Raw genomic sequence first — 20,155 nt, 5'->3', positions numbered from 1 at the left:
AAGCGAATACAGCCAGCCTTACGCACGCTGATGGGTGATGTGTGGCATATGTCTATACGTATAACATGTATTCGAAGTGTAATAAAAAAAAGTTGGCAGCCGCTTTGGTTATTGTGCTCAGTTGAGAATTCGTAAGTTGCACGTTCGATACCATGCTGTTGCATTTTTAATAGGTGTTTTCTACATCTCTTTTTATACAATTATTTTTATTATTTTCCTTAGGGGCAGCTCGTCACGGTAGTTTTTAGGCTGCTTTGCACTCCAGCATTGCTAGCATTCCACCATCCACCATATGGCACCCTACACCATGTGCCACCAATATTTCCAGAACCATAATCCACCAAAATGGTGCATTATGAAAGCCACCTTTCTTATGGTGGACGTTTCTTCAATAGAGAAATTCGGTGCTCACTCATCTACTACCTGCTTTGAACAGCACGTTAATGATTTTGATGATAATAGCCATAAAGAAATCACAGCACATCCACAGAGTAAACGATGATGAGTGGGCGAAGCTTCAGAGGTACACCTGTAAGACATGAATTCCACTCACAGCCATTCCAGAGTTTTGAGGAACCTGTCCCAGTGTACTTTCACGTCCGAAAGCGTGAGGAACGTGTGCGGTTTGCCCAGCTGGTGAATGATGGCAAAGAGTTTTTTTGGTGTTCTTGCTTGTATTGCATCGTGGTAAGTACGCCCTGCATGTAGGCCAGGTCTCGGTTGATCACTTGTTTTACGAACTCATGCCCGACGCTCTCGAGTCACTGTCGCGTGAACGAGCTGGTGGTGAGAGCGAGCGCCGCTGTGCTATCTTGTGAGCACTCCGAGTACTTGCGGAACTCGCACCCACCACTCTAGAGTTGTTGCCGCGTGAACGAGCTGGCGCGGCAGGGAGTGCCGCAGCACCATTTGGTGAGTACTCCAAATATTGAAGGAGGCTACGACAAACAACGGTGGACAAGCCCACAGCCTAAGGAGCTTCGCCCCATAAAAATACATACCACTAACAGGTGATTGTGCACCAAGAGTATGTGCTTCTAATCTTATATTCACGATTCCCTTGCTCTGAACGACGAACGCGTATCGGTACGCATGATGATCAATCAAAAGTATATTTTCTAGGAAAATGCAAATACCCCCCTCCTCCCCTCTCAAAAAAAAAAAAAAACACGCGACAAGCAACTCCTAAATTATACCAGCGACAGCGACCCGGCGAGAAAAAAAGCCCAAATAAGTGTATCTCCTAAGTCTTACAGCAATTAAGCTGAAGCTGAATAAACAAAGTTCGCTTGAGTAACTGAATAAATAAATTAAGTTTTTTTGCGCCGCAAGTACAGTATAATTGATGGCGTTCTGTGTAGGTTTCAGAAATTTAATAACCCAGGGATTTTTTAGATGCTCCTATAACGATGTAAATGGGCTTCTAACATTTTCGCTTTCATTAAACACTTAGCGCAGCAGTACAGCAGCGGCACCATAAAGAGATTTGTTGGAAAATACTTATTACTTGGACGGGGCATATAAGGGTATAGGCGTAAAGTGTAAATTGAAGGGCTCGTTTTTCTTTGTGCGACAGTGTAATATAATAACTACCAGACAATGGTGCCAAAAAAAGTATAGCGATTGTTATTAGCAGTAACTGTTTACTGTTGCGAAAGCCCGTAGATTTACAGGAAACAGGAAGTTGAATTGCCTCCAGCGACAATCTTGCAGAAAACCCAACTTTTCGAGACCGGCTAGGTCCCTTCCTCTGGGGCCTACGAGACCGAAGCTGCACAAACGCCGTAGGTGGTGTGCCCTGTAGCGCGCCTCAACTGTTCGCAAGCCACCTCGCAAGAGAATTCTGCGCAGGAGGGCCAGGTCTAGGGGCAAGATGAGCACCTACGTTGACTGCGATTTGTTTTTCGTCAATGCGGCTATATTCTACTATTTGAATATACCCGGGCCACAGCAATTTTGCTGTTCAATCAATCAAACTCCGAACGCATTACTGCTTTATTCAACGTTGAGCTATGGCATGGGTAATGTCTGTAACTATGGTTTAAATCATGTCCTAAGATATACAGGGAACTTTATATGTTAGGAAAAGTTAACCAGTTATTTTACCGTAAGATTACGGCGATATCTTCACAGTGATAACGTAAACGGAGAGAAATAAAAGTTTGATGAAAAGGTAACTAGCCGCAAGTAGGTGCCAAACCTTCGACCTTTGAATAACGCATCCGATGTCCTATAACTCAGCTACAAGAGTGGCCATTCCCCTATTTATTTTATGGCCTCTATATGGCCATTTATTCCTCGCAGCTTTCCCCGCCGCCGTGGCCTAGAGGCTAAGGTACTCGGCTGCTGACCCGCAGGTCGCGGAATCGAATCCCGGCCATGGTGGTTGCATTTTTGACGGAGGCGACAAGGCTGTTTACCCGTATGCTCAGATTTAGGTGCAGGTTAAAAAAATGCAGGTGGTCAAAATATGCGGAGCCCTCGCCTACGGCGTCTTCCATAATCATGTGGCAGTTTCGAGACGTTAAATTCCACATAATAACCAATAAATCAACCCTCAAAACTTTAGTCGGTGCCGCTAGTAGTCGTAACACATTTATGCCGAATGAAGTGCATATGGTGCTGACTGCCACTGTAGCAGAATTGGTGAACTATCACACACGTTATTCGTAAGTTGACGATTTGGTCCCTGTGAGCGACGAGTTACATTTGCGTCCACTTTTTTTTTCACTCTTACGCTAGAATTACTACTGATAACATCCAGTACTTTACTTGCCTTCACTCTCTGTAACTTGCGAATATTATATTGTCTAACAAAGCAAAATGAGTCTTGTAATTTCCACCACTTCCCACGATTCATAGTGAGGATCTCATTCAAGTGGACCTTGTGCCTTCAGGTCTTCAGGGGTTCAGGTCTCCAGGTTCTTCAGGGTTTATTGGTGAGCTCCCAGCTTGTAGTCTGACCACCTGCTAGGCGCAACGTTACATGAGTTTTCAAAGAAATGATCCAGACATAACAAATAGGATACTGTAAAACCCTATTTACAACGCTATTTCTGTCTTTGTATGGTTCTGTATATTCCGCTATTGTTCTGTCCTTTACAATCTTGCTGTCTATATGTTGTCTTTTTTTCATGCGATTCTTTACGTTCTCCCCTCCACTTTTCACTCCTGATCACCCTTACTAGCAATTCCCACTCTCTTGCCACTTCGTACGAGACTTTGCTGGTTCTTGTACCATGAAATATTGCACAGTAAAATAAAAAAAAACATGTAATATCGCTGACACTATAGACCTTTATTTCCAGGAAAAAAATTGTAGTGAAGCAACATACATTGTGGCTAATGCGAGGTTAAAGAGTTAAATTATAAACGAATCGTAACAACTGAAATGGAATATGTGTCTAAATATTTTTGGCACTGTGTCACAAAACTAAATACACTTGCCGAGGTGTAGTTTCAATCACATTTCAAGTGTCCCTTCTTGACAAACGATGAAAATGGAGGTTTTCAAAGTAAATGACGAGAGAAGGCCACCACGCAGAAGAAATTTGATGTGCGCGTACAGGGCCCGTTAATTTATTGCCAGAAGTCACACTTTTCTGGCGGATTCATATTCTCGCCTGCTGCGCAGCCGAACGCATCCGAGAACTCCGGCATGTTCATCAAGGGCACCATACATCGGGATCGGAACGGTGAATAGTAGGGCTCTGGTGCATTCCGTTCGGCGCACCACTTCACACAATGGGCAATAAAGAAGAGGCGCTCGGATGTTATGTTCGTGCCGACCAACGTTTGCGTCCGCTTGCGTTCAGGCAACGCAGAGAAGGCCTTGTAAGCAGTTCTGACGCCCACGAAGTCGGCCATGTTTTCGGAGTCCATCGCGTGATCCACATACGAACGCGATTTTTGCCGTTCCTGCGAAGAGCGAGCACGCCAAAGTTATGAAACCTTGCACAGTCGAACGGCGCACAAATCTCAACTACGTCACCTGGAGCAAGACCTCAATTTCGATTCACTATACTCCGTTTAGCGGTTATACATAGCACTAGCGGTGTTCAAGGTGATTCGCTTCTCGGCTGTGATCTACAAGTCACGATACAATATTCATTTGATGTCATTACCAGGGCTGTGCGACGTTGTGGAGAGGAGAATATACGAAGAGAAAATAAATAAGCACGTGTTCAAAAACTCAATGCGGGCATAAAATACAAAAGAAGCCGCCCGTATCTTCCCACGAGAGAACTCGAGTAAACGCGTCTCAGAGGGGGGGGGGGGTATTGCGTGAATTTTCGCGTAATTGGGTATGGTTTGGGAATGCTTAATTGTTTTCTTCTTCATTGAATGAGGAAGAAGCGTTGCCTTCAAGTGGTGGGATGCAGATGTTGGGTTGTGCCCCACTACTGGGTGAAAATAGTGTTGCTTCAATCCCGTCTACTCGTATGCAGCAAACCGTCAAGTGAAGCGAGAGCTAAGTAAAGAAGCTCTTGACTGAATTTCCAACGCGAGATCCAGTGCCTACACAAAAGGTGTAGCCAGTGAACGCTTGCACAGCGCGAGCAGCCGGTTTTTCAATAGCAGACGCTGTCCACGCCAGCCTTGCGTGGTGAGAGAGGGGGAGGGAAGCAACAGTTGGCACGAGACGCGAGCATGCGGCAGAAGACGCAAGCATGCGCAGTGGGGGTGTGGACGGCACCGCCGCCGACGCCAAAGGGCGACATCATGCGGCTAAGAAATGCTTCGCATGTAAAAAAATCTACAAGCAAAGACACTGAATTATACAATGTTATTTCTGTGTAGTCCGACTGAAAGACTAATCGATCTATGTTCGCACAAACGTAAGGTCTACATTGCCCAATAAAACGGTAATTTAGTAGTATGCAGTGCTTCTTTAGTTCACAAACCGACAGGTTGAAGCGTAGTGGCAGTGTGTGTTCTCTCACTGGCTCGTGCCTGGAGCCTCGTGGGATGAACTCCATGAGATAAGTTGTGCTGTAGTAACACATGATTATGAAGAAGACAGATGATATTGCCACATTGATAAAACATCCGTATGAATACTACTCGGGTCGCTGATGCATAATGTCAAGCCGCATAAACTCACAGCAGCTCTGTGGGATCGTCGTAGACACAGCGTCCTCTTCGTGTATTCCCGCATGAACGCGGCTGACCTCCAGAACCACTTTGCTGCTTCTTCGTCGTATTCGATGCCTCTCACATCGTATGCGTGCATCATTTCGTGGCCCACAATCTGTAAGTGTACGATTATCGTACATATCAAACATAGGTACATATAAATAAACAGAAAAACAACGTTTTTAGCGCACAACACAATAACTTGCCGAAGTGCGAAACTGAATGTTTATGAAAAACAAATATGACGGACGCTTGAGTTTCACCTTCAAGAGTAGAAAGCAGTAGCGTTATCTGGTGCTGTGCGAATTTTTTTTTCAACCGTGCCGCAAGAGAAGAAACATTGGCCGTTTCCAACTACCTTAGCATGTGAACTGGACATACATGTATTCACTACCGCAAAGTTCTTCCATTTGCCGATTGCCGTAGTACCCACTACTCGTCTGTAAGGTGTCACGCGCACTTGCGCAGCTGCACAATTTTCAAGGGCTAGGTAGCATAAAACCACCGCTCATTTCACTTGTTTGGTGCTTGGTGTGACTCCAAGATTCTGCCACGGAGTATTTCACGCACCAAGGAGACTGACTCTACTACACGACATTCATATAGTGTTCTGTTTCAGAGACTTTCATTCCATGATGTGGTTTTATTGCAAAAAAAAAGAGAAAAATGACGTGATTGCTTAGTAGAACACATTCTTGCCGCGCAGAATGAACAGGGTTCCATCCGCTTTGCAAGCCGGATTCGTTTGTTACTCTATTATCATTGTTCTCGATTCTTACAGTGACACAAAAAGCGATGATTTTTTCCGCGATCAATGATGCTGATACCTACGCCAGAATTCCAGCCAAACGAGCACTTTAAAACACTCAGATCAAAATTATGACCATGAGAGGTTACATGTGTATGGTGAGCTCTGCGTTGGAGCAGCGATTTAGGTATGAGGTCGATAGGCGCCATTTTCACCAAGATATACTATATTTTTTGCACAAGAAGTATTGAAATGTAAATACTGTACGAATTAGTGCTCGCGTGCTCGTATGATTGATTGATATGTGGGGTTTAACGTCCCAAAACTACCATATGATTATGAGAGACGCCGTAGTGGAGGGCTCCGGAAATTTCGACCACCTGGGGTTCTTTAACGTGCACCCAAAGCTGAGCACACGGGCCTACAACATTTCCGCCTCCATCGGAAATGCAGCCGCCACAGCCGGAATTTGAACCCGCGACCTGCGGGTCAGCAGCCGAGTACCTTAGCCACTAGACCACCGCGGCGGGGCCGCGTGCTCGTATGAGTATGCGCACTATGACAATATTGCATTACTGAAAGCTTTGAAATCAGCGATGAACAATAAGGCTGTGAGGTTACGTAATTGACGCACGTGCGTATCAAGCCAAGATTGCCACTTCGCCCTTTTATAAAATAACGAGAATTAGGCCTCCGCTTAGCCTAATTAGGTAAGCATGGTAGATAATTTGCATAACTAAGCCTAATGTTATCCCGGAATATGTAGCGCTGTAACACTGTGAGGACATGACACACCGCTGCGTGAAAGCAGAATCAGCTTTGGGAGTTAGTGAAATGACGCGTAAAAGCAGAGTTGTATTACAGAAAATTTTATGTTACCAGCTACTCCTGGAACTATGTTGCGAGGTTCCGTCGGCGAGGCTTCTTTCTTCTGGTTCTAGAGCTCACCAATGTTTAGAACTGTGTCATTGAAGGCCCATCTGGCATCTAGTGAGACGCGTGTCTGACATAAATTTGTGCAGGCGAAAATTTTATCGTCTCCACAACCTTTCTTGCCACCTATACTATCTTTCAGAAACAGGCACCCCTTTCACGGATACAAGATCATACTACAAGATCTTAAAAAAAAAATGCGCCTTTTTCTCATTGACCGGTATGAAACGCTCATGTAGTTTCGGTATATGATCATATTGCAAGCGCTGGTGCTTGATTGATTAAATACTTGATTGATTGATTGATTGATTGATATGTGGGGTTTAACGTCCCAAAAGCATCATATGATTGTGAGAGACGCCATAGTGAAGGGCTCCAGAACTTTCAACCTCCTGGGGTTCTTTAACGTGTGCCCAAGTCTGAGCCTACAACATTTCCGCCTCCATAGGAAATGCAGTCGCCGCAGCCGGGATTCGATCCCGTGACCTGCGGACCAGCAGACGAGTACCTCAGCAACTAAACCACCACGGCGGGGCAAGTGCTGGTGCTTGGGCCAAATGATCATACACGAGGTTTTAGAGAGTGATAACCGGCGTTTGCCACCTAGCAGCTTACGCTAATTTATTTTAACAGCGGATCCGTTGAACTAGATCTTTGGTCTCTCTTGAGCGTCTCCCCTGAAACTATCATCATCATGACATGGCATCTGCTCTTTTCGTTCCGTTCTCTATGTACTTCGCTCTTAAAACACGAGTTCTTCACTGTGGGAGGCAAAAGCTCTGCTGAGCGAGGGAAAAAGTACAACGAGAGAGTGAGGTATAAAACCAACAAAGATAGGGAAAATAGCAGAAAATTATAACCTATTGAACACATGTCAGGCAAGTTGGTATGAATTTATTTTGTTAGTAAACACGGAACTTCATATTGAAGGACACGAAAGAAGGGACACAGACGCTTAGCTGAAATGAAGCGCTTGTGTCTCTTCTTTCGTGTCCAGGTGTATAATATGTGAGCTTTTTACCGAGAAAGCGAAAGATGGACAAGAAGCAGACAAATCAAAACGTGCAAAAAGCGACTCGAGAAAAGTGAATTAAAAAAAATGAGATATAAAGAGGAAATGAAATTAGAGGTACAAAGAAAGCAATACAAATCAGGAAAGCCGTAGAAAGGAATGCAAAACACAGAGAAAGAAAAAGAAACAAAACGTGTAAAAACTAAAAGCTGTATAGAAGCGCTGAGCAGTGATTCGTCTGCAGCGCCCTTCATTAACGCTGGTCTTCATGTGCAAGCGCAATGTCTTTCCAAGCGTGCAGCCTGCCGGACGTCGGCGGCGGGAAAGAAAACCGGCATTTGTGGTGCAGCGGCGTATTCTCCCCTCTCCATATTAACTCACACATCTCTCACTTTTTCTTCTTCACTCTTCTTTCACACACTTTGTTACCCTTTACTAGGCATGGATATGCTATAGATGGCTGCGCTATGGCCACCTAACACGGAATCGTCCGCAGTTGATATGGGACGAAATAAACTTTTACCATCCACCATCCATGCGTTATACTTAATTTTGCCTGCGAGATGCCATGCACGGTTATGTTGCGCTTCAACCTCTCCCCTGCTACTTCTCAACCTCCGCTTTGCCCTCACTTCATTTTCTCATCGCTTCGTTTTCTCATGGGTTGTTATACATTGTTTTGCCTGCGTCACGCCAAATGGCATGATACGATGACATCAGCACACGGCTTGCTTGAAAAGCTTTTATTGCTGGTGAAATAGGAGTAAGTTTGAGGAGCTAGCGTACGTAAGCCTGGGCACGAATAAAGTGATTCGAACGTCAACGAGAATAGAAAAAATAAGAAAAAATACGGCAGTCTGCTAACTCTTCATTTAAGGCTTGACACCTCTAATTCTTAGCTGTCCTAATTTTGTTTTGTGTATTTGTGTATTCGGTAGAGCGACTGGTCTTGCTGGCAGCGGGTCTAACGGACATACTATCCTTGCATCGTGTCCACACAGAAATGCTTGTTCATTTATTTCAACAGATTAGCTTACCACTGATTACTCGGGTGTTATGAGAGTCTGTTGCGAAAACTACTAAATCAACGAAGTTCAAGTACGAGGCAGTAAAAAAAACATCCTGTCAAGTACCTGCTAAAGCGATTTTCTAAAACAATAGCGTGGAATAGCTATAGCTAAGAACAAGTCATATTGAGATTTTCCTAGACCCTGGACGAATGTGTTTATTGACTAACAGAAGCGCGCATTTCGATAACCACTTTTGCATGCTCTCTAAACACTTACCGTTCCAAGGGCACCATAGTTGAGAGCCTCTGGGACACGATGGTTATACAGAGGACGTGAGATGATGGCTGTCGGTACAATGAGGGTATTCAGATCGGTAACATATTGTGCGCTAACTTCTGTTTCGTCGTAAAGCCATGTTGTCTGGTCTGACCACAAATAATGTGAGGAAATCCCGAGAGCCTTAATCCATGTCGGGAACAGACGATCGTGTGGCACGTCAGGAAATGATCCTGTGTAATTGAAGAGTAGAATATACCTAATCTCACGAAGCAGCTTTAAGTGTGCTTTTAATGCAACAATGCGCATGCCTTCAACGGAAATGAAAGACAGTAATAAGACAGTTAATAAATAACCAAGTAGCAACTTTTCTGAAGGGCTCCACACTAGCTTTCGGCGCTAAAAATAAGCAATCGTAGTATTTAAGTTTCACGGCGGTGATAAAACCACGCAATAATAAACTGTCTCGTAGAACGGAACGTTTTTATAGAGTGGACTATGGTGAAGACAAAAACATATACACCAGTGAACGTACGAATGATTGAACAGACAGCATTTATGGGCGTTACGTAAATTAGGCGATTTTACGGGCCCAAATCACATGATTTGGGTGATTACGAGGAGCACCATAAAGTAAGACCCTAGTAGTGGATGGCTTTTGATAGCTTGAACACCTATAGGTCCAATAAAGTGCGCCTGCATATAGGTACAAAGCCTCAAGCGTATCGGCTCTTACAATATATTATTCACATCTCATCAGCTATGTCACCTATAATCATCTATATGATTGTAATATAATAAAAGCGACTACCAGCAATGAAGTGAATAATGTATTGCAGTCTTGTCTTTCCGCTGTAACTCATCGTCGTGAAAGGTTGCCAATGAACTTACACAAAGACAAGCGGAAGTAATCAATCTTGCGTGTAATTAGAAGTTCGACTATGTGCCCTATTTTCTACGCAAATACTATCTGCATGCCATGAACACTTACAACTAGTGTCAGGGAGTTCATTTTACAGATAATCTATGCTGGTCGCTGCATATTAAATATGAAAAAGGGTTTATTGGCGACTGTTGCGACGGTGGTCCTACGATAAAACACGATCGGGAATGAGCAACGGTCAAGCAGATGCCGGCGATGGTCAGCACGAGCCGAGCGAGCCAAGCCCAGGTCCCAGTACCCAAGCGGAGGCGATGTTGCTTGCCAACGATGCGTTTTCTTCTTCACAATTTTCCCCCGCCGAAAAAGAGCCATCCTGGCGACCTAAGAGTCTGGAGGCAGAGGGCTATAATATGGCTTAAGGCGGGCGACGTGGACGATGTCACGTCCACGCCGGCGCATGTCGTCAGATGGGGAAAGTGGCTCAATGAGAAAATTCACCGGTGAGGTTTGCTCCAAAACGCGGTAAGGACCCTCGTACTTCGGGACTAGTTTTGAGGAAAGGCCGGGGCTTTGGTAAGGAACAGCCAGCCATACAAATGATCCCGGGGAATAGCTGTGGCTTCGTGAAGAGCCGGTGTTGTTTTCTTTCTGGCGCTGCTGTTCTTGTGATGTAAAGGTGCGTGCGAGTTCACGGCACTCTTCCGCTTTTCGGGCAGCTTCGGACACAGATGGGCATTCGGATGCGTCAGGACGGTATGGAAGGAGAGTGTCGATGGTGTGGGATGATTCGCGTCCATAAAGGAGAAAGAAAGGTGAAAATCCAGTGGTGGACTGTGCTGCGGTGTTGTATGCGAACGTGATGAATGGAAGAATGCGATCCCAGTTAGTATGATCAGATGTCACATACATCGCTAGCATATCGCCCAGTGTGCGGTTAAATCTCTCCGTGAGCCCGTTAGTCTACGGATGGTATGCCGTGGTCTTGCGATGAACAACATGACATTCAGAAAGCAGAGCCGTGACGACTTCTGATAGGAAGGGTCGTCCTCGGTCACTTAGTAGTTCTCGAGGAACACCATGTCGTAGTATGAATCGATGGAGGACGAAGGACGCTACGTCCCGCGCAGTGGCACTTGGAAGGGCGGCGGTCTCAGCGTATCGTGTTAAATAATCCACAGCGACTATGATCCATCGATTTTCATCTGATGTTGTTGGTAGAGGGCCATAGAGATCAATTCCGATTCGATCGAAAGGTTTGGCAGGGCACGAAAGCGGTTGAAGTGCACCGGACGAGTGAAAAGGCGGTGATTTGTGGCGTTGACATTCAGGGCAGCCCATAACGAATTTTCGAACAAAATTATACATTCCGCGCCAGTAGAAGCGACGGTGAATGCGTTCGTAAGTTTTGAAAACTCCAGCATGGCCACACTGGGGATCGTCGTAAAAGGTGGTGCATATTTGTGATCGCAAGCTGCGGGGGACAACCAAGAGCCACTTACGACCTTCAGGGGCGTAGTTGTGTCGGTGTATCAGCCGATCACGAATGGCGAAATGAGCAGCTTGACGTCGGAGAGATCGTGATACCGCAGTGGTTGACGATCCAGAGAGACAGTCAAAAAGGGAAGCGATCCATGGGTCCTTGTGTTGTTCACTGGCAAACGAGTCGAGGTCGAGAGATGCGATGTAGTTGGTACCAGTGATTCCGCAGGCCGAGTCGGGAGGTAAAGGCGAACGGGACAGGGCGTCGGCGTCAAAATGCTTGCGTCCGCTGCGATAGATCACGCGAATGTCGTACTCCTGGATTTGCAGTGCCCACCGAGCTAGGCGGCCAGAAGGATCTTTCAACGTGGCGAGCCAACAAAGTGCATGGTGGTCCGTTACCAGGTCGAATGGGCGACCGTACAAATAAAGGCGGAACTTGCGAAGCGCCCAAACTAGCGCTAAGCACTCTTTTTCAGTGACGCTGTAATTGGCCTCAGCTTTAGTGAGCGTGCGACTCGCATAAGCGACGACATATTCGGAGTAGCCCGGCTTGCGCTGGGCGAGGACAGCGCCAAGACCAACCCCGCTAGCATCTGTGTGAACTTCCGTTGCAGCTGCTGGGTCGAAATGCCGTAGAATGGGAGGAGATGTTAGCAGATTACGGAGCGTGGCGAACGCGACGTCGCAGTCAGGAGACCAGGACGAAAGGTCTGCGTCACCGCGTAGGAGGTTGGTCAGTGGTGACATGGTCGACGCGAAATTTCGAACGGAGCGCCGGAAGTACGAGCATAGTCCGATGAAACTGCGTAATTCTTTCAGTGTAGTAGGTTTCAAGAACTCAGCGACTGCTCGCAGTTTTGCAGGGTCGGGTAGAACACCATGCTTGGACACGATGTGCCCTAAGATGGACAGCTCTCGCGCAGCGAAGCGGCACTTTTTGAGGTTCAGTTGGAGCCCAGCGTTGGTTAAACACGTCAGAACCAGTTGGAGCCGAAGCAGATGTGTAGGAAAATCGGGAGAGAAAACGACAATGTCGTCGAGGTAGCATAGACACACAGACCACTTCAGTCCACGCAGTGTGTTGTCCATGAGTCGTTCAAACGTGGCAGGGGCATTACAAAGCCCAAAAGGCATTACATTAAATTCATACAGGCCATCTCGTGTAATGAACGCAGTTTTCTGGCGATCAGCTTCTGCCATAGGGACCTGCCAGTATCCAGATCGTAAGTCTAAGGAGGAGAAGAATTCGGCTCCCTGGAGGCTGTCAAGGGCGTCGTCAATGCGCGGTAATGGATAGACGTCTTTCCGTGTCACCTTGTTTAATCGCCGGTAGTCGACGCAAAATCAAATTGATCCATCCTTCTTTCGAACTAGAACGACAGGAGATGCCCAAGGACTGTGCGATGGTTGAATAACGCGACGACGTAGCATCTCTTCGACCTGGTCGTTGGTGACGTGACGTTCTGCAGCAGAGACACGGTACGGTCTTTGACGCAATGGCTGGTGCGAACCGGTGTCAATGTAGTGGTGCACTGCCGAAGTACGACCCAATTGCGGCTGAGAAACGTCGAAAGAATTCGCGAAGTGCTGGAGGAGATTAAGAAGCTCGGCGCGTTCTTGAGCAGTTAAGGTGTCGGCGATGGAACTCGAGAAGGTGTCACTCGACGAGCATTCCAGTGGGGAAAGGGCATGAAGTTCGGTAGAGGCGCTACTGCACGATTCGTCTGGCATGTTAAGGAGTAAATAAGAATCAAGGTAATCCAATCGACCGAGACATTCGCCGGCAAGTAGCGTAAGCGGTGCAGAAAGGGGGTTGTGGATGAAAATATTGCTTCGGCCAGCATTGACGTCAAGTGTAGCGAAAGGCAAAGAAATGGCTCTGTGGCTCATGAAAATGTCGGAAGGTGTAAACATTACCGTAGCATCGTTATAGTCATCGCAGCAAACCGGGACAACGGCAAGAGAGGCTGGCGGAATTTCAGTGTCCTCACGCACGACAAGTTTTGGCGACCGCTCAAAGGTTTCGTGCAAAGGTTCGTTACACAGGTGCGAAAATTGAACTTCAGCGCGTGTGCAGCCGATGATGGCATGATGATTTGACAGAAAGTCCCACCCGAGGATAACGTCATGCAAGCACACCGAAAGGACGATGAACTCGACAACGTACATAGAGCCTTGGATGAATATGCGGGCCGTACAGGTGCCGAGAGGTCGAACTGCTTGTGCGCTAGCTGTACGAAGCGATAGTCCAGAGAGCGGCGTGGTCACTTTGCGTAGGGAGCGGCAGAGCTCGGCGGCTATAACAGAAACGGCAGCACCTGTGTCGATGAGGGCAAAGGTAGAAACACCATCGACAGATATGGCGACGACGTTAGCTGGTGAAGTGCGAGGACTTGAGCATTTCGACGACGGCGCAGTTCTTGCCTCTGGAATTGTGGCGTTCAGTTTTCCCGGTTGGAGGAAGCGGGTCTAGGACGCATTGGGGACAGTGATCGCCTGCGAGGAGATGGGGAGCGGGGAGAGTGAGTCTGAGGTGAGGGCTGGGGTGACCAAGACTCAGAAATGTTAGTGTATCCATACTGCGGTGAGGAATAGGGAGCAGGTATGTGCATGGGCTGTGGGTCATACGGTAACGGCCGAGTAGCGTCGTGGAGTGGTTGGAAGCGACGGCGACAATATCGTGCCACGTGTCCCGGAGTACCGCAGGCGTAGCAGATCGGTCGATTGTCAGGAGTGCGCCAGGAATTGCTGACTCGTGGTGCGGCCCAAGGTGTCGAAAAAGGGGCGGAGTGGGGAGCAACTGAAGACATGGGTGGCAAATGCTGCTGGCGGGGTCTGTTGCGTACCACCTGGGCATACGTAAGAGGCGCGGCCACGGGCTGCATAGCCGGCGCGTGGGCAACAGGCATGGCCACAGGCTGCTGGTGGGCAGCGGCGGGAACAGCCTGAGCTACCTTTTCGACAATAACGTCGCGGAGTGGTGAGGGCAGATGAGAGGACGGCGGCTGCTGCGTGAAGGGAATCAACGACAGTTGCCGAGCTACTTCTTCACGCACGAAGTCTTTAATCTCTTGCAGGGTTGGTGAGTGGTCGGGAACGGAAATGAGACTGGAGAGCGAGTCGGCGTGTGAAGAAAATGGCCGAGTAAGGGTGCGCTGCTTGCTTAACTCGTCGAAACTTTGACACAAAGTGACAAGTTCCGCAATGGTGGCAGGATTACGGGCCAGGAGCAGCTGATATGCACCGTCATTTATCCCTTTGAGGATGTGTTGAATCTTCTCCGACTCGGGCATGGTGGTGTTCACACGGTTGCAAAGAGCAATAATGTCTTCGATATAGCTAGTGAAAGATTTCGTTGGCTTTTGTGCGCGAGTCCGCAAGCGTTGTTCGGCTCTAGACTTGCGGACAGCGGGTCGGCCAAAAACGTCAGCAAACAACGTTTTAAAGATGGACCACGTCGTAATGTCGTTTTTGTGGTTGTTATACCACATTTCGGCCACGTGAGTGAGGTAAAAGATGACGTTAGTCAATTTGTCCGCGTCATCCCACTTGTTGTTTGCGCTCACCAGTTCGTAGTTAGCGAACCAGTCTTCCACGTCGGTCTCATCAGCTCCGCTAAAGACCTTGGGCTCTCGCAAACGAAGAACGCCGGGGTTGCTGGGGGATGTAGTGGAAGAGCCAGGTTGCGCGTTGTTGGTAGCCATGATGGGAGGTAGCGTTCGGTTGCGCAGCTCCAGGTTCAGGCGACGGCGAATGGCAGCACCCAGGTTCAGGCGACGGGGAACGTCAGCACCCTCCACCAATTGAAAAAGCGTTTATTGGCGACTGTTGTGATGGTGGTCCTACGATAAAACACGATCGGGAATGAGCAACGGTCAAGCAGATGCCGGCGATGATCCGCACGAGCCGAGCGAGCCAAGCCCAGAACCCAGTACCCAAGCGGAGGCGATGTTGCTTGCCAACGATGCGTTTTCTTCTTCACAAATACGACAGTTATCGCTAGCGGCATGCTTAGTCACTAATGACGTAACTTTTTTACTTGCCTATGAGGCTTGAAATTACAGCTTCATAGAACACTAACAAGCCCTTTACGTAAATATAAAGACTGATCTGGCACTCTTCTAACTTCTCTCGTACTTTTTGAGAATAACATGTGTATTATCAAATTAGAAAAAAAACTGCTGCTATGTGTTCGTATCTCGGCGACAATTCTCTCCCCCCCCCCCTCTTCACATGCGTCAATTCCCCGCCTTCTCCTCGCGTGATGAGGTGGGATGAAGGAGATGGCAGAGTGCTGCCTCCACTTCGTTTTCCCTCCGCCATTTGTCTCTCTTCCGCAGCTGTTCGTTCAAATACAGGGTGTCGCAGGTAACTTTAGCAAGAGTTTAAATGTATGCCGGCGCTCGCAATTATGACGCCACCAAATGCATGTTGCTCACCGTCGCCTGTAGTTGATCAGACTATTTTTTTGGTTGGTCAAATATTGTTTGATTACATCTGTTTCAATAACTAACTTTTAAAGAAACAAAGATGGATAAAAAGTTCAATGAGAAAGTTGCAGATCGGTTTGCAAAATGTCCGATTAGACAGTTTTCAACTTTAGGTCTGTCTCGTATTAGTGTTTTTCTGCTTATTACAAATTCCCGTGAAATGCAAAAAAATATCACATGACAAACCCACTCGTACGCCAGTGCACACAGTGATTGCTTCGAAACGTTCAGCGTACAAACGACACGCTTTCCTTGCACCGGTTCATGACAGTAATAAGCAGTCTCAGCAGTTATCGTTTTTGTGGCCGATAGCAAAACGTGTTCATCGTAAAGCCACCACCATCGTTGCGGCCCTGACGAGACAGCATGGCGGGGCAAAAAGGTGTGATCGTTCGTACACGGAACGTTAGAGAGCACTAGAATCACTCTGCGCACTGGCGCAAGAGTGGGTTTGTCACGTGGTATTTTTAGTATTTTACGAGCATTTGTAATTTGTAAAAAAACACTAATAACAAACTAATAACCAAAAAAATGTCTAATCGGACATTTTGCAAACCAATCTACAACTTTCTCATGGAACTTTTTACCCACTTTCGTTTCTTCAGATGTTAGTTTTTTAAACAGATCTAACTAAACAATATTTGAGAACACAAAAATAGTCTGAATAACTCCAGGCAACGGTGAGCAACATGCACTTGGTCCCGTCGTAATTGCGTGTGCCGGCATATTTTAAAACTCGGGATAAAGTTACCTGGGACACCCTACATAATGCTGCGCTCGCTCGCATCGTCCCTCTTTCCTAGCAGCACTGGGTGTTCACTTTCCGGCACGCACAGTAATACACACAAAAGAGAGGAGGGTGCCTAGAATAGGCGGTGCACAGCATATACCCAACTCCACACAAAAATGGAACATATATTGACACAAAGAATTGGAATAACAAATTGGAACACAAGTTAACACGAGTGCTGCTTCGCATCCAAACACGCTTCACATTACTGGGAAATTGCGTAATTGAACGATAAGTTCTAGATTTCTGCGAATAAAATTATAGAAGGTCATTGCTTTTGAGTATTCTTCAGCCGACGTAAGAGGCACCATGAACAAAAATACGCCGATCAATTGTTGGGACAATGAAATGTGTGGCTTATTAATATTTGGAAAGCGTTTTCAAGGTTTTAACAACGCCTTCAGGTTAAAGCACTAGATCCTATTTTTTATGCGCACAAAGCTGTATGTTTCATGCAGCTACCAATCTAGCTTCCTGTCTAGGCATATGGATTTTTCGTCATGTGCTACATTTTAAATTGTAACATAAGCGATTCCTAAATGTTGTTGTTTAATAAATAATGGTATATATTGTATAGATCCAAAAGATTATAGCATGTACATACCATAGTAAGCTTCCACAAACTTGGGTTCGAGGCGTCGTCCTGGGCTTCCAACGTAGGTTTTCATGTTTTTTAGCTTTTGGAGGACAATGCTTCGATCATGCCCTCTAACCCAACTTGATTCAAGTATGTCATGGAAGCTGTTATGGATGCTCGACACCATCGCTTTCGCCGCCTGCAGCATTGATGGCACCACTGCGTAGAACGCCAAGAAATTCAGCTGTATTTCGTATCTTCTCAGTTTCGCCGTGGAACTGATGCAGTAAATGCGTAAGCAGCAAATGTTATATGGAGAATTCGTGTAAAGTGCACAGCATATACCCAACTCCACACAAAAATGAAACATATATGGACACACAGAAATTGGAATAACAAATTGAAACATAAGTGAACACCAGTGCTGCGAACGTAGAGACCGTACCTTGCATGCTACGCTGATAAACTTGTTTTTTTTTGTACCAACTGAAGTATTGTAGAAAATTATTTTGGCTAAAAGAACAATGTAACACCCATGGCACCCTCGGAAAAGTCGCACTACTTTGTTTTCCTGTTCATAATGAAACATGTATGTAAGGTATTCATAACTGTTTCAACCTTCGAAACTGAGTTTGCGCTCGGAGCAGCTTGAGCGTGTTTTATAACACGGAAGACTCTCACATTAAATTTTATTTTGATGTTTCCCCCAAAAAAGCTCACACAAAAGTGACCTCTTTCTGTACCCACTCGTGACGTAAAACAAAAAAACTAATTGTGAAGAACACCGCGCAATCCTTCCCACAGATGCGACAGCGTCGCAATATACGCAGATGGGTGATTCCACGTGGTACAGTTCAAAACGAACACAAATATATAAGGGCAGTGCGCTCTGCAGCAGCGTGTTTCTCAAACTGCGATAGCTGTAAGCTTACTCTCGCCCTGTGTGTATCTTTGCATTCTTTTCGAGCGATCTTCTCCTTGCTTCAGCGAGCGCTGCAAATATCGAGCTGCTTGTCGTTCTTCACGTGACATTCTAATTTCTCGCTATCGCAGCCATTGAGACGCCTTTGTGCCGAAAGTCTTGATTATTTTCTTGAAGTGCTACTTGGCGCAAACAAAGCACTGGCGTAAGGAAATGTGGCCGCTAATACGAGCGAAAGCAACTTCGTGCTGTGTACGAATTTAACGCAACATTTCCGAAAAGGACCTTGCGTACATGTGCATGGGGTCTCTATGAAACCAAATATATTTCCTGGCGCATGTACGCAGCCTTTGAACCCGTTTCCATCTCCGTGCGGCATCCGCATGGTGGAGATATATATCTGGGACAAAATAAGCTCAGAGTTTTATTACCCACTTGCAATTTATACGGAGCATGACCGCGACAACGATGGCAAAAATACAGCTGACGTTTTTGTGCAATCGAAGTAACATTATGGTTCCAAAAATTTCATGAACTCTTCTATTCGATGCTACGGAAGATACAGCTAGTGATGAAGTTTACGTTGTACAGAAGCCAAGAAAAAAGAAAAAAAAACTCAAAAGAAACAAACAAAAAGCTGCCAAAAAAGTTGCACAGAGTCTCAAGAAGAACATATATGTCATTTACCTAGAACGCGCGGTAATAGATTCAAATACGAAGAAGACTACGCTAAACAAAATACGCACATTGGCGTTATATGTGACACCTTTCTCACGACAACATTTCAAAACATTTGGCGCGCTCCACCCAGTGGAGCGTACCAGCTGACGATTATCTTAGTGAGAGCTCAATGTGCTAAGAAATGTTTACTTGCCTTTCAGTAAGTAAGGACTCACGAGGGCCAAATGCATCGCCTTGTCAACGTGAGCATAGCAGGCTTCCTCTGCTGTTTTTTTGTCGAGCAGCAAGTCTGGCATTGTGTACTGCACCAGCTGAGTGTAGACACTCGAGGCAATCAGGTATCGAAGCCCTTTCTCACCCAGAGACTCCGAATTTATCACATCTACGAGCACGTTCACTGCGGAATCTTTGCAGAGCAGCGGATCCACTGCCATATAGGTGTTGCTCGTGTATTTTGAAAATGCCTTCACCCATTGATCTGGTAAACAGAGACAAAAAGTGAATACAGGAAGTTGATTTAGCAAGCTCAGTGCTATCAGGGGGCCGGAGTATTTCCAGTCATCCTTTGTTGATTATTGAAGCAATCATTAACATAATATTCACCTAATTTTCCGAAGACCCCTAACGACTTTGCTTTTACGAGGACGCTCTGAGACGAACTTCAGCGGCGTTCCAAAGAATCCTAATTCTGGACCTATAATTTTAACATATTACAAACAGCGTCATCCACTGAATGTTAGAAAAATAGTAAACAAGTTGACAATTGTTAAACGAAGCATCTGCTCGTCTGAATGCTAACACAAAATCACACATTTCAAGCGTTATGAGACTGCTGAATAGTTTACCATCACCAAATTTCAAGTGGTTACCTTTCATTGTATCAAAATTTACCTGCCTAATATTGAAGTTTTGTGGCACCGCTGAAAGATATAGATAATAAAATTGAACTAGGTGCTTAAAGCTTCTAACAACCGAACCATGGTTGCGGTTCACAACAAGGCAGAGTGAGCTGAATAATGAGGATATTTTAGTCGGAATGAGCCCAAATGATCAACACTTTCGTGAATCATTTTTGTGAACCTTTTTGAAAATCGTAAAGGTAGCTTTTCTGCTATGCAGTCGGAACAAACAATAGCAGCTTATCAGTCTTTGCGAATAGCCTGTTAGAGCGCGGTTTGCTTAGGCAATGATGTGGAGAATCTTCAGTTGCCTATC

This window comes from Rhipicephalus microplus, chromosome 3, assembly GCF_043290135.1.
Source record: "Rhipicephalus microplus isolate Deutch F79 chromosome 3, USDA_Rmic, whole genome shotgun sequence".
Taxonomy (NCBI): Eukaryota; Metazoa; Arthropoda; class Arachnida; order Ixodida; family Ixodidae; genus Rhipicephalus; species Rhipicephalus microplus.
Note: the sequence above shows the minus strand (reverse complement) of the source record.